The sequence below is a fragment of the Nelumbo lutea genome, chromosome 4 (genome assembly GCF_056320005.1).
Source record: "Nelumbo lutea isolate HS-2025 chromosome 4, American lotus-T2T, whole genome shotgun sequence".
Lineage (NCBI taxonomy): Eukaryota > Viridiplantae > Streptophyta > Magnoliopsida > Proteales > Nelumbonaceae > Nelumbo > Nelumbo lutea.
The window spans coordinates 96,608,186-96,621,626 of NC_142687.1; the positions used below are offsets into that span (position 1 = coordinate 96,608,186).

At 46.3% G+C, this 13,441-nt stretch overlaps 1 long non-coding RNA gene across 1 annotated transcript; it reads right to left on the reverse strand.

Annotated features, from left to right (window-relative positions):
• Positions 1 to 9,809: 9,809 nt before the first annotated feature.
• Positions 9,810 to 12,506, reverse strand: LOC148862028 (uncharacterized). Its single transcript, XR_016113191.1, has 2 exons — positions 12,328 to 12,506; positions 9,810 to 12,211 (listed from the first exon to the last, which is right to left on the reverse strand). It is a non-coding gene; the product is annotated as an uncharacterized LOC148862028 (long non-coding RNA).
• Between the last annotated feature and the right edge of the window lie 935 nt (positions 12,507 to 13,441).

The following is a 13,441-nucleotide window of genomic DNA, read 5'->3' on the forward strand; positions in this document are numbered from 1 at the left end:
TGGTGGTTTTTTTCGTAGTTCGATGAGCCCATAGAACACTTGGTAGGTCACCCGCCCACAACCCTTTAGCTCGATCTAGTCGCGCTTTCAGTCCACGGAGGATAGCTCTGTTCATTACTTCTATCTGACCGTTTGCCTGCGTGTGTGCGACCGATGTAAAGTTCTGTCGAATTCCCATCCCTTGGCACCATTCCTAAAACTTGATATCCTCGAACTGCTTGCCATTGTCTGAGATCAGTACCCGAGGTAACCCGAAGCAACATACTATGTTCTTCCAAAAGAAATTCTGTACGTTTCGGGCTGTAGCTGTTGCTAGAGGTTCGACTTCTATCCATTTTGTAAAGTAATCTACCGCCACCACCTGTTGCTGGCGGGAATGGCCCCAGGAGGTTGATGCCCCATTGTGCAAAGGGCCATGGACTGGTGAGGTACTTGAGGTCGACGGCAGGCTGATGGTGGATATTGGCATGCTTCTGACACTTACCACATTTTCTGACGAGCTCGACGGCTTCTGCCTTCATTGTTGGCCAGTAGTACCCTTGTCTAAGTGCCTTTTGGGCAAGGGCCCTGCCTCCCAAGTGTCCGCTGCACAGACCTTCATGAGTGTCGCGGAGTACGAGCTCGGCTTCGATAGGTCGCAAGCAGCGTGTAGGACCGTCGGTACAGTCGTTTGTCTATTATGACGTATTTTGCTGCCTAGCGCTGCACGCTCCTGGCTGCATTGCGGTCCAGAGGGAGGGTTCCATCTAGCAAGAAGCCCGCAAGTGGGTCGATCCAGCTCGGCTCTGTTTCAAGGACAGGAGCGACCTCCTCTACCCCACCGAGAATGTTAGGCTGAGGCAAGTCCTCTATGTACACGATTCTCATGGTGTTGTGACTCGTGTTGGCTAACTGGGACAGGGCATCGGCCTCAGTGTTCTCTAACCTCGGGATTTGCCTGATGAAATGTGACTGGAAGTTGAGCAGAGCCTCTTTTACTTTTGCCAAATGGCGATCATAGTCAACTCGCGTGCTTCGTATTCGCCCGTGACCTGGTTGACCACAAGCTGGGAATCGCTGCAGATAACTATGTGTTTTGCTCTTACCTTTTGCGCTAGATTCAGCCCGGCTATCAATGCCTCATACTCCGCCTCGTTGTTGGATGCTGTGAATTCAAAGCGTAGTGCGTATTCCAATTTCGTACCGCCCGGGCCTCGCAGCACTATTCCAGCCCCGCTGCCCTGCTGGTTCATAGAGCCATCTACGTGAAGGATCCAGGGCTCCTCATCGTAGTTTGCGTTTGTCCTAACCAAGAGAGATGCCACACTGGCTGTTACTTCACAGGGTTCCGACTCTATTGGCTTGGGAGCTCCGGGCTCACCTGAATTGGGGATCTCGGGCTCAACTGGCCTAGGGACTTCGAGGCTGAATGTGCACTCGGCGATAAAATCTGCCAAGGCTTGGGCATTAATAGCAGTTCGTGGCTTATACTAGAGGTCGTACTCGCTAAGCTCTATGGCCCACTTCGTCAGCCGACCGGAAACGTCAGGATTGAGTAAAACTTGCCTCAGAGGTTTGTCAGTCAAGACGATGACAGTGTGAGCCTGGAAATATGGGCGGAGTTTCTGAGCTGCAATTACCAGTGCATACGCTAGCTTTTCTATCTACGGGTATCTCGTCTCTGCTCCCTGCAGAATTTTACTAACATAATAGATGGGCCGCTGGACCCGATCTACTTCTTTTATTAGTACCGAACTGATCACATCGTCACTCACCAAGAGATATAGTTCTAAGACCTCGCCCTCCTCGGGCCTGGCTAAGATCGGCACACTAGCGAGGTAGCTTTTTAGCTCGTCGAACACGAGCAGGCAATCTCGGGTCCATTCAAACCCTTTGCCTTTGATCGCCTTGAAGAAAGGTAGACAGCGGTCTGCCGATTTGGACATGAAGCGGCTCAGAGCAGCTATGCGGCCGTTTAGCCTCTGAACCTCTTTTACTTTTCGGGGTGGTCTCATATCTAGGATGGCTTTTATCTTGTCTGGGTTGGCCTCAATGCCGCGCCGGTTGACGATGTACCCTAGGAACTTACCCAAGGTGACACCGAAGACACATTTGTTTGGGTTCAGTTTCATGCTAAATCGATGCAGATTTTGGAAGACAGAATCTAAGTCTTGTATTAATTCCTATGAAAATTGTGTCTTGACGACCATGTCATCTACATAACATTCTACTTTCGTGCCAATTAACGACCGAAATAGCTTATTCACAAGCCTTTGGAAGGTTGCCCCAATTTTCTTCAGCCCGAAGGGCATGACCTTGTAGCAATACAGGCTGAACTCGGTTATGAAGCTGGTTTTTTCCTCATCAGACTGGTCCATCCTGATTTGGTTGTAGCTTGAGTAGGCATCCAAGAAGCTTAGCAACTCATGTCCCGAGGTCATGTCCACTAGGCGGTCAATTCTAGGGAGGGGGAAGCAATCTTTCGAGCAGGCTCGGTTCAGTTCAGTGTAGTCGACACACATGCGCCACTTGCCGTTTGCCTTTTTCACCAGCACTGGCTTGGCTACCCAACTCGGGTAATGAACTTCCCTTATGAAATCCATTGCGAGGAGCTTCTCGACCTCCTCGTCGACCGCCCTCCAGCGCTCCGAGGCTAGGTTGCGTTTCTTCTGTCTAATGGGTCTGACTATAGGGTCAGTATTAAGCTTGTGAGTTATAAGGCTAGGGTCAATACCGAGCATATCGGCCACGGACCATGCAAAAATGTTTAAATTTTGAAGTAAGAAACTCACCAGTTTGATTCGTAGAGGCTCTTTAACGGAAGCACTGATCTATAGTGTCCGGACCGGGTCCATAGCCGAAGTTGGGATTACGACCGTTTCCTCCATGGCCGAAGCTCGTTCCTCACCCTGCTTCGTAGGCCGCTCCAGTTCAAGGTCATTGGCCGCCTTGGTTTTTCCCTTCAGGGCGGCAACATAACACTTGCAGGACTCAAGCTGGTCGCCCTGCGCTACCCCCACACCGAAGTCTGTAGGGAACTTCATTGCCAATTAGTAGGTGGAGACCACTGCTCGTAGGACATGCGTGATTGGCCGCCCTATTATGGCATTGTATGGGGAAGGGGTTGCGACCACCAAGAAATCGTGGTTGAGTCTAACCGCACAAGGCCATGTGTCGACTTCCACAGGTACTGTTATTTTCCCAAGGGGCCTAACTTCCTCTCCGCTGAAGCCCACTAGAGGAGTGTTCACGGGCTTCAACTCGCTCCTCTACAACTGAAGCTGGTCAAATGCCGACTTGAAGAGGATGTCTGTCGAACTACCTGAATCCACAAGCACGCGCCTGACTTCAAAGTCGCTGATCTAGTTTTATGACAAGCGCGTCATCGTGGGGATAGTGGACACCTCGCGCATCGTCTTCCGTGAAGAAGATCGGTTCTTCCGCCTTCGGCCTCTTTGGAGGGTTCTGCTCTTCTCAGGCCGCTTTGTGAATTGATGTCCAGGCCACTGCCAAAGTACAACCTACTACCACCGAACCTCCCACTATTACGTGGATGGTTTCCCGAACTGGCCTCTCTTCTAGAGGTTGTCTTTGCGATGGTTCGATTGGCCTGTTGCTGGATTCGGGGGCATCTCTCCCATGCTCCCCTTGCTGACCTGTCTTATCATTATTATTATTATTATTATCATTATTATTATTATTATGTACAAAATTTCTCAAGTACCCGCGACGGATGAGTCCCTCTATCTCGTCCCGAAGATTATTACACTGTTCGGTACTATGATTGTGATCTCTATGGAAACTGCAATACAAATTTTTATTTCTCTCGTTTGGGTTCCCTTTTAGGCGAGGTGGCCATTTTACGTAGGGGCATCTTTGATCGTCATCAAGATCTTAGTCCGCCTCGTGTTTAAGGGTGTGTAGTCCGTCCAAGCTGCTAAGGGAGCTCGGGACGGCTGGATTGGCTTCGCCTCCCAGGCCGGGTTTTTTCTTCTGTCATTTGGGTTGGAGGGCTCACCTTCTCTTTTCCTTTTCTCGACCCCGCCTTCGGTCCTTTGGCCAATCTCTTCCTCTGTTCTCATGAACTTATCCGTGAGCTTGAGGAACTCAGCCACGGTCGCGGGCTAGCTGGCTACCATGTGCCATTTGAACTCCTTGTGTGTTACTCCTCTCTTGGCCACGGCGAGCTGTACCGTGGGGTCCAGTCGCGGTATCTGTAAGCACATGTCATTGAACCGCTTGATGTTGCCCCAGATGGACTCACATTCCCTCTGGACTACTTCGAAGATGCTTTCCTCGGTTCTGGGGCACCGCTTGTTGGGTCCAGCTTCTTATTGACCCGGGTGCCAGGTTCCTGTACCAGGTGGTGGTGAAGGCCACGCATATGCACGACTCATTGGCCCTTGCCAGGTGTATTTGGGATTGGAAGGCATCGACATGGTCGTTGGGGTCGAAGGACCCATCATACTTGTCTAGAGGGGGGGAGTTTGAAGTCTTTGGGCAGGGGGACTGCAAGGAGTTCTGATGAGAGGGGGGAAGGAACTGAGAGAATAGGGGCAGCTTTTACCTCATCCGAGCTTGTCTCTTCTTTGCCTCTGAGCTCGGGTAGAACACGGGTGGCAGTTCGGCGACTTCGCCGGCGCCTTCATTGCTGAGTGGTCCTGGTACTAGCGCTGCTGGCTTGTGTTGCCGAGCTCGATGGGCCCGGAGTGTTGGTAATCCGTTGCTAGGATGCTGAATCGATTCTCCGTGAGCGGGAGTTCAGGCTTGGAGCACCGAGGTGCTGACTTTGTGGGCGAGGTTCCCGACCCGCTTGCGAACTGAGAGGCAAGGGTGGTTTTTCTTTCCCTTCGGCCCGAGGAGGAGGCCTAGCTTTAGGGGAGTTCTGAAGTTGGGAGGCTTCTCCTCGGTGATGGCGTCCACCTTGAGGAAAAGCCTTAATCGGCTTTGGAGCATGGTGCCAGGGTGGAAGCTACGGTTGGTTCATAGGCAATTGGGGGAACTGCTGCTGATAGTGATATTGAGAGAGGTGGTGAAGTACTTGGTGTTGCTGGAGCTGATGTTGCTGAAACTGCTGCATTTGGGCTTGCATTGCTCGCATGCACTGCATCAGGTCGTCAAACTGGCACTGACTAGTTTCCAGGGGGACAACAGTTGGTTCAATAAAGGTTGTCTCGATAGGGAGAGGAAGGGGGGCATTCACGACGGGTAGGTTCACCGGCGCCACTGTTCGTGGCGCATTAAGGCTGGGGATCCCATCCACCGGAAGAGGGATGGTGAACTGTCCAATGCACACCACGGGGGCTTGAAGTTGTTTCCCGGGGGCATTCATCTCCGTGCTACGTCCGGCGTTGCTTGAAGAAGCTATGAGTGTTGAGGTTTCTTGGAAAAAAAAAAGAGGTTATGAGAGTTTTAGAGGGAGGCTTTTAGAAGCATTTTCCCATAGACGGTGCCAATTGATGGTGCGCAATCCGGCTGGTCCTATCTGTCAATGAGCTTGCCTCTAGCTGGAACCGAAGGTGCCTGAAACGGGGAAGAAAGCGAGTATCTCCAGGGAGGGACTCGGTGAGAATGCTCCAAAGCTCAATTTAGTATCCTCAAAGGCAAGATGATAAACCAGATGGCGCAAAGTTCACATACCTCGCTCTTGGGGGTAGAGAGCCTTTTATAACCACTTCGCGCACTCACTCCTAAGCTTCTGTCAGGTCGGGTATGATTACCTGCACCTCTACCAGTTCGGGTGTCCTCACCCCTATTGGGGCAGAACTACCACTGCTCTCTGTCGGAGCTGTCTCTGTGACTAGAGATGGCGGTGGCAGGTGGCAGTGGTAGGTGGCCGTTGGAATGCGACTGTCAAGCGTCAGGTCTCAAGTCAATCAAGTGCACCACCTCGAGATACGGACTCCTTCGATGTTAGGTACGGTGCAGTTGTCCAGTTTGACATTCCAGAGGCGAAGTGCTAGAGTGGTGTGCGAGGTGAAGTCTTGAGTTCGGGTAGAGATGTGGTCCGAACTGCCATGGGGCAGGCTAGTTCGGATTGTTGCCTGTTGTAAGGCACGGGGTCCAAGGGAGAGCTCACGCTCCTCGTGGGCAGTTCGGACCGCGCATTCCTCTTTTCGGAATTCATGCCTTGGGCATATTGTTGTGCCGAGCTGTTGCCTTTCCATGTATCGAGTGGTTACGAGGTCGAGCCCAATCTTCCTTCATCACAAACCAATAAGAACCGGGGCAATGTATCAAAAACCGGAACTGACCGATGGGTTCCATTCTTGGAGCAGGACCAACACAATCGGTTCGGGTCCATTTATTCATCGGGTCCAACCCGACCCATTGTCAACCCCGCCGATTAGTAGGGTTATTCAATTTTCACCGGTGGTAGAAACTAGAAACTAAAAAGCAGTAGAGACCCCAGGAAGCACAAGGACGTGGTGGCATAGTGTTTTTGGTTTTCTGTCTGTTTGCACATTCAAAGCAACTTCCGTGGTGGCCAAGCCTGGCCCGTCCCTCGGAGGCTGGGTGGGACACGATCCAACAACTCACGATTGTGGTTGCCGATAGCCCAAATATTCTTTGTTTTTTTTTTTTTTTTTTAAATGCGAGTAGCAGAGCACTAACCGGGTTAAGTGGGCATACTAATACAACTGCTAAGGATCCATCCACCAGAAAGATTGAAGCCACATCCCATAAAGCACAAACTGATGAAACGATGATCGCTACATCTGGACATCCTTCTGATCATCCAAAGGAAATCAAATTGTTGTAGCAATAACACCCAACACTCGTAACTGAAGAGCTGCGTCTGTCTTGCTTGCTATCTGCATTTATGATCCAGCAACAAATAGCTTTCTCAGTGTGTCGGTATCCCCATTGAATAAAGGCCACAGACTTTTACAAATAACAGAATACAAACAAATTTATACATAATTACATAGAACTAAAAAGTTTACCCACTCTCTGAAGACTGCACACTCATAAGCCATTAGGGAGCCAAGGAGACGTTACGACTTACGACATGGGCAATTAATAAGCCGTGAAGTGCTAGATGCAACAGTTACGCAAGCTGCTCTCTATTTTGTTACTCTCTACTGGTCTCTTCCGTTACACTTCACAAAATGATCCTTATCCGTAGTATACTCAATGGATCAATCAAAACTTTTTCATGACAAAATAATAGAACCCAACCTATAGTATTTATTTAGGATTTAGGAGGCGTTTGACAAGTCTTGTCACGTGATCTTTCGAGCTTTTTAAAGTTTGGAAGACGAAATTTTGGTCTCTCTGTTTGACAATAAAAGCAGAAAGTTAAAACTAAAAATCTCATAAAATACATAAAATCTTTCATTTAACAGCTTTATAGATCATGGTAGATTAAAATACTTACCAAATAATCTAAATCTTTAAAAGACAAGACCAAAGAAACTCATTACATCTTTTTGGCTATCTAGGCTGTTGAAAGATTTTCTTAAGAAGACTAACCAAGTGGCATCTTATTTATTGCATAAAATTGCTGGTTCATACTTCATACTCAAACCCGTTTATGATCTTGTTAACTTAGGTCCTAACATTGATCTATGCCTAAATTATATAGTATTTTTTTTAAGACAATTTGATCCATAATCAAGTGCATGGCATGGGACCTGCTGCGAATAAAAGTGTGTGAACCTGGACCATGAGTACAGAACACTGGCATGTTCGCTCACAATGGATTAATCACGTAGCCAGGTTTGCACACTTGTGTTCTCACCAGAACCGGGCAGTATCAAAAAAGTGGTAACCGATCAGTTTGTTTGTATTCATCAAAATTCAAAGCTCTTCCAGATACCGGCATCATAGATTTAGACATGCTTGCTCCACCGTTGACATTTAAGAACGGAAGGAGGAGCTCCGCTTATGTAAGACTGGCAACATTCTGAGTTAAGGCTGCTTGTGGTTGAGTGATTGCAATGAGTGCTAAGGCAGGATACAACTGGGAAACAAGGAGAGAGGAAGTGATTTTACATTCACCACAGAAATGAATTTTACTACAAGTTCAGAGGCATGATAAAAGTTCACCAAAAAACTTGCCGAAGTCATAATAAGAACTCCTGATAATAAGAAAAAGCTTTTGCTGTGTACTAAGAAGTGGTAGGAGTAGGAAAACAGGTGGCCTCAATATGGGTGTTAAGGTCTGATGGTGCACGATTTGGTCGCTCTTAGCTGGATGGTGACTCAGACGTCGGTTGCCTAACTAGCGGGTCGAACTGCAAGATAGGAAGGATTAGAGAACTTGGGGTGGCTAACTCGGCGTGGTCACTTCGATGCTTAAGTCAGTAACTGGCTGTATGTGAGCTGACAGCTTGTAAGTATGAGAGTTAGTGAGCAAATAATCACGCGTCTTACTTCTTTTCTTGTCAGGTTGGAGGTTAGGCCTTTCTATAGGCGTTGCTTGGCGTGGGCTTCACGCATCGCATCCGATTTCTCCGGGAGGTCGCGGCCAACCAGTTCGAAGTCCATGAAGGTAGCCATACACGTAGACCAGTCTTTGCAACTTGCTCGGTTTCCTTCAGAACATTCAGTATGGGGGCCAACTTCCGAGAGACCCAGTAGTGATGAGTCATGTATGCAGAATTGGTCAGTGAGCACGTCTCGCAAGTCGCTACTTGGACATCAATCAAGTTGGTAACCCCTTGAGGGAGGTCGCTCTTCGCGTCAAGGTCACTTTGGCTGATGATGAGATGCTACAGGTCAGCCCTGGACGAGGTGCTTCTAGCCGACCTAAGTTGTGGTCTAGGTCGCCAGGTCAGGGTGAAGACGAACCGCGATCTGAGACTCCTAATCATTGCCTAGGTGGTGTCTATGTATCATCTAACTACTCCAAAATGCCATGTGGCATGATGTCATTGGAGGACAAATCTGCCCTCATCAATTACCCCCCACTCCCGATCTGAGAGTAACTCGGCGAAGGGGGTAGATTGTTCCTTTTGGCCTGAAATGACTGATTCGATAGGCTCATAGTCGTAACTCGTAAGCATCGATCCAATTTGCTCATCAGTTCGAAAGAGTCCAAGTGTTTGCAGCCTTACGCAAGACCTCGTCGTCTTGATTTTTGGGGCATGAGAGCGAATTCATCTGCTCGAGAGGTGGAGTAGGTACCCCAAGGACAAATACCTTATTAGGGATGCAACCATCAAGGGACTCAACAATCCGACTAAGTACCTCAAGAGCGAAGCTCATCATGCCGTCCTCAAGAGGGAGTTATGTGATTGCCTCATTAGGTCGCTCCACTTAGGTAGACTTTGACACAATGTCCTTTGAGCCTATTCCTCAACAAAGTAGCCAACGAGGTTGATGCGGAGCCTGAAATCAAGGTAGAGGTTGGCAATGAAGAGATCGGCGATTCTGCAATGGTGCTAAAAGAGAACTAGTCTTCCCTTCATTTTTTTGGTGGCTAATGTCCTTTTAGATCAATTCAAATGTGCTTTCAAGCTATATAAACGGGTGGGCCCACTTTTTGAGGTCGGCCTTCCTGTTGTCATCGAGGTGGATAGTCATTCTATTGTGACTTTAAAGATGAGAACTTAGCTTTTTGTTGCAATTCCCACAAATGACACCAATTGATGATGCACGATCTGGTCACTCGTAGTTGGATGGTGGCTCGAATGTCAGTTGCCTAACTAGCAGGTCAAAACTACAAGACAAGAAGGATCAGAGAACCCGGGGTGACTAACCCTTTGTGGTCACTTCGATGCTTAATTGTATAACAAGAAAAGTAAGGAAGAAGAAGAGAGAAGGAACTGTTCAGGAGAAAGAAGAAGAAATTGGAAGAAAAGAGGAAGAGAAAAGAGTAGAAATTATCCCTTTCACTCCCTTAATCCCTTTATATATGTGCTGGAATAAATAAAAGAGAAATTACATGGGTGCCCCTGGTTAGGCAGCTGACCCAAAAAAACATAAGAAATAATGGTTTTAAGGAAACATAGAGACAGCCCATTATATCAGAAGTAAAAACAGTAAATAACAGAACCAAACTAAGGCCCATTCGGTCCAATCTCTCTACAACATCAGGCGATTCAGGCGGCAGTTCCTTAATCAAGCCAATTGAAGGTTTACCTAAAGTGAGAACCTTCTTAGAGCTGTATACTCTTTTTCACCAAAGAAGATGAATACTCTCATAATCCTCCATATTTTTCTGCAAGAAATATCTTTCATCTTTCACCACAAAGAATCAGAAAGGAAGAAAATCAGATTCCATATTGTGCTTAAACAATACACAGCCTCCAAATTTGAGGTGAGTAGGTTGCATACCCACCTTACAACCACTGACCTACAAAGAGCATTTTTTTCCACTTCTCTCCGTGACAAAAACTTCAATTTTCTATAACGTAACCACATGCCTAAGACTTCTTCAAAACAAATAAGCATGCAACTCAATAAACATAACAGAAAATGGAATAGATTTCAGGAAGAAGATTGATTTGCAAACTGTAACAAAGATTCAAACCATTCTTAATCACAAACCTCAATGCCATTCAAAACACCCCCTTTACTACTCTTCGTCACTCTCCCTCGAGTCACTGTTAAACAATCATACCATTCCCCACAATAATCATCAGTTCATAATTTTGAGATAAGGAGGGAAGGGCAGAGCATAGGAAGGGCGCAACCATCCCAAGAAAAAATACACAGGGCCAAATAGATACCATTCCCCACAATAATCATCAGTTCATAATTATGAGATAAGGAGGGAAGGGCAGAGCACAGGAATTGGGAAGGGCGCAACCATCCCAAGAAAAAATACACAGGGCCAAATAGATACCATTCCCCACAATAATCATCAGTTCATAATTATGAGATAAGGAGGGAAGGGCAAAGCACAGGAATTGGGAAGGGCGCAACCATCCCAAGAAAAAATACACAGGGCCAAATAGATACCATTCCCCACAATAATCATCAGTTCATAATTATGAGATAAGGAGGGAAGGGCAAAGCACAGGAATTGGGAAGGGCGCAACCATCCCAAGAAAAAATACACAGGGCCAAATAGATACCATTCCCCACAATAATCATCAGTTCATAATTATGAGATAAGGAGGGAAGGGCAAAGCACAGGAATTGGGAAGCGCGCAACCATCCCAAGAAAAAATACACAGGGCCAAATAGATTGATCCTTTTTCCCTCTTCAAGTTCCAGCCAAGATAAAAACAAAACTGTAGAGAGTGAATGATAAGGCATGCCATGTTCAGTGGAGACATCATTGACATCTCTAACTAAATAATCTTCGTACCACAGCATTACATGTACTGGCGGCAGAGCCAGTGTCTGACATCTAACTGACTCAGGAGTCCTGGCACCAAGAGAAGAGGTCTAGATAACAATGTCAGGAGCATGGAACAATCTGTCCCTTGCAATATAGGTTTAAAGTCATACAGTGGCTGGAATCTGTTCTTCAACATTTAAGTTGAGGTTTCCCAACCATTTTCTTGCCTTTGGAAAACCTCAACAGGATCAATACCAGTATGCGGTCTTTCTCTTTCAATTAAATTGCGGGCCATTAGAAAAGCGTATTTCCAGAACGGAAACACAAAGTTGAACACAAGCAGCACTAGGAAGAATATATAGAATAAAACTCTGACTAGCTCGCTTCCAAACCAATTGAATATAATTCAATCTAAAAATCAACTCATCTTCCATTTCTGCCTAACTGAACCTAATGGATATAAACTATGCCCGGAATGAGAAATAAGAAATTGTTAGCAGCAACTAGAAAATTCAAAACATTAAAAAGAAATCTCTTGCAACTTTAACCGTAAAAGTAAGCCAACCTACCGGAACGCAATAACTCTAGAAGCAAATTATGCTGTAAAATACGTTCTATGAATTAGCTCTAGCGAAGCTGCAAGTGCGCAAGAAATTCAACATCAATGAGTTAATTGGCGCTATACTTACAGAGAATAATGCCGGAGAGAAAGAAATAAACCATCGCAATCAAGATATTGACGTTGAACCGGTGGACGTCGGATTTGAAATGCTAACGTTAGTTCTGAAGGGAATCGAATTCGGCTTCCAAGTATTACAATGCAAGATTCTTGAGGTCCTGAACCAGATTTAAAATGCGAACGCTGCTCATATCTCGTGCGGCGGATCAAATGAAGAACTTCCGAAGTGAAGTTGTTTGAACGAAGAGAAGAAATTGGGTGGAACGTCCGACACTAGAACGCCAACTCATACCGCTGCTTGATCGTTGGATTTTAGTCTGTTACCACCGCGTTACGAAAATTCTCAGAAATAAGGAGGGAAAAAAGGGTTCTTAAAACGAAAGAAACATTGGACAGCATGGGCTGTCAACAGGGGCCTTATTACAACACGTACCAGATACTTCAGCCGTGCATCGGGAATATCTTTTCCCACGATTGACAACGGAGATGATGTTCCTTATGCATGGCTATAGATAGTGACATTTTATTTGATAAATTAGCGGGGCCCATACAATGCACGGCATTTGTGAAGAAAAAAATGAGGCAGAATCAACTGAATAAGGTTATGTTGCCATTCTTGCAGGGAAGTAAGTCATCTTCCATTCTTCCTCTCCTTCAGCAACCTATTGATCAAAAGCAGAGACAGATTTGGGTCAGGCACCACATTTTCAAAGATAAAATTGTTTCTAGATTTCCAAATCACCCAAATAATTATTCCCCAGATGCTGAGCACTGCATCTTTCCTGGATTGAGAGACAGAGCAAGTTTTCACCCAGAATTTGAACCATTTTGCAAAACTTGTTAGATTCCTCAAGATTTAAAGAGCTACAAAACCAAACAACACTCGCATGTTCACAAAACAAAAAAGCATGCATTATTGGTTCATAGAAAATTTTTTATTTTTGAGTCTATCTTAATTTTCCAGGGATCCCTCCACATTTTTTCCTTCTAATTAGGGTTATATTTTTAGCTACAAAATACGTTGACCTGACCAATAGAAAGCACCATTCTCTCTGTCTTGGTCCACACTAGTTTATCTCTCCAATTTCCTACAGCTAGGGGGATTTTTAGGATATTCTCTGCTATGGGTTCCACAAAACTGTTTCTCACTGAGGTCTCATTCCATTTTCTGGTGGGACCCACTATTTAGGTCCTTGACTTAATATTAAATCTGACTGGAGGGGTCTGGGTGCTATGATTTTGAAATCCTGGATCATTGGCAGCCAGCGGTCATCCCAAATTTTCACATCATCCCCCGTATTTACTGCTCCTTGCTTTAAAACTTCCCTTCCAGCCACAAGACCCTCTTTTTGGGAGGGCAAAGCTTAGACCTTCCCCTTAGGTATTCGCCCCTTATTACATTACCAGCTAGAAGGCATAGGCATAGCCTCCAAGGCTTGCTTTGCTAGTAAGCCTAGACTGAAGCACAAGGGGTCCCTAAAGCCTAGTCTCCCATTCCCTTTGTTTTTACTAATCTTTTACCAACTTACCCAATGTGTGCCCTTTCA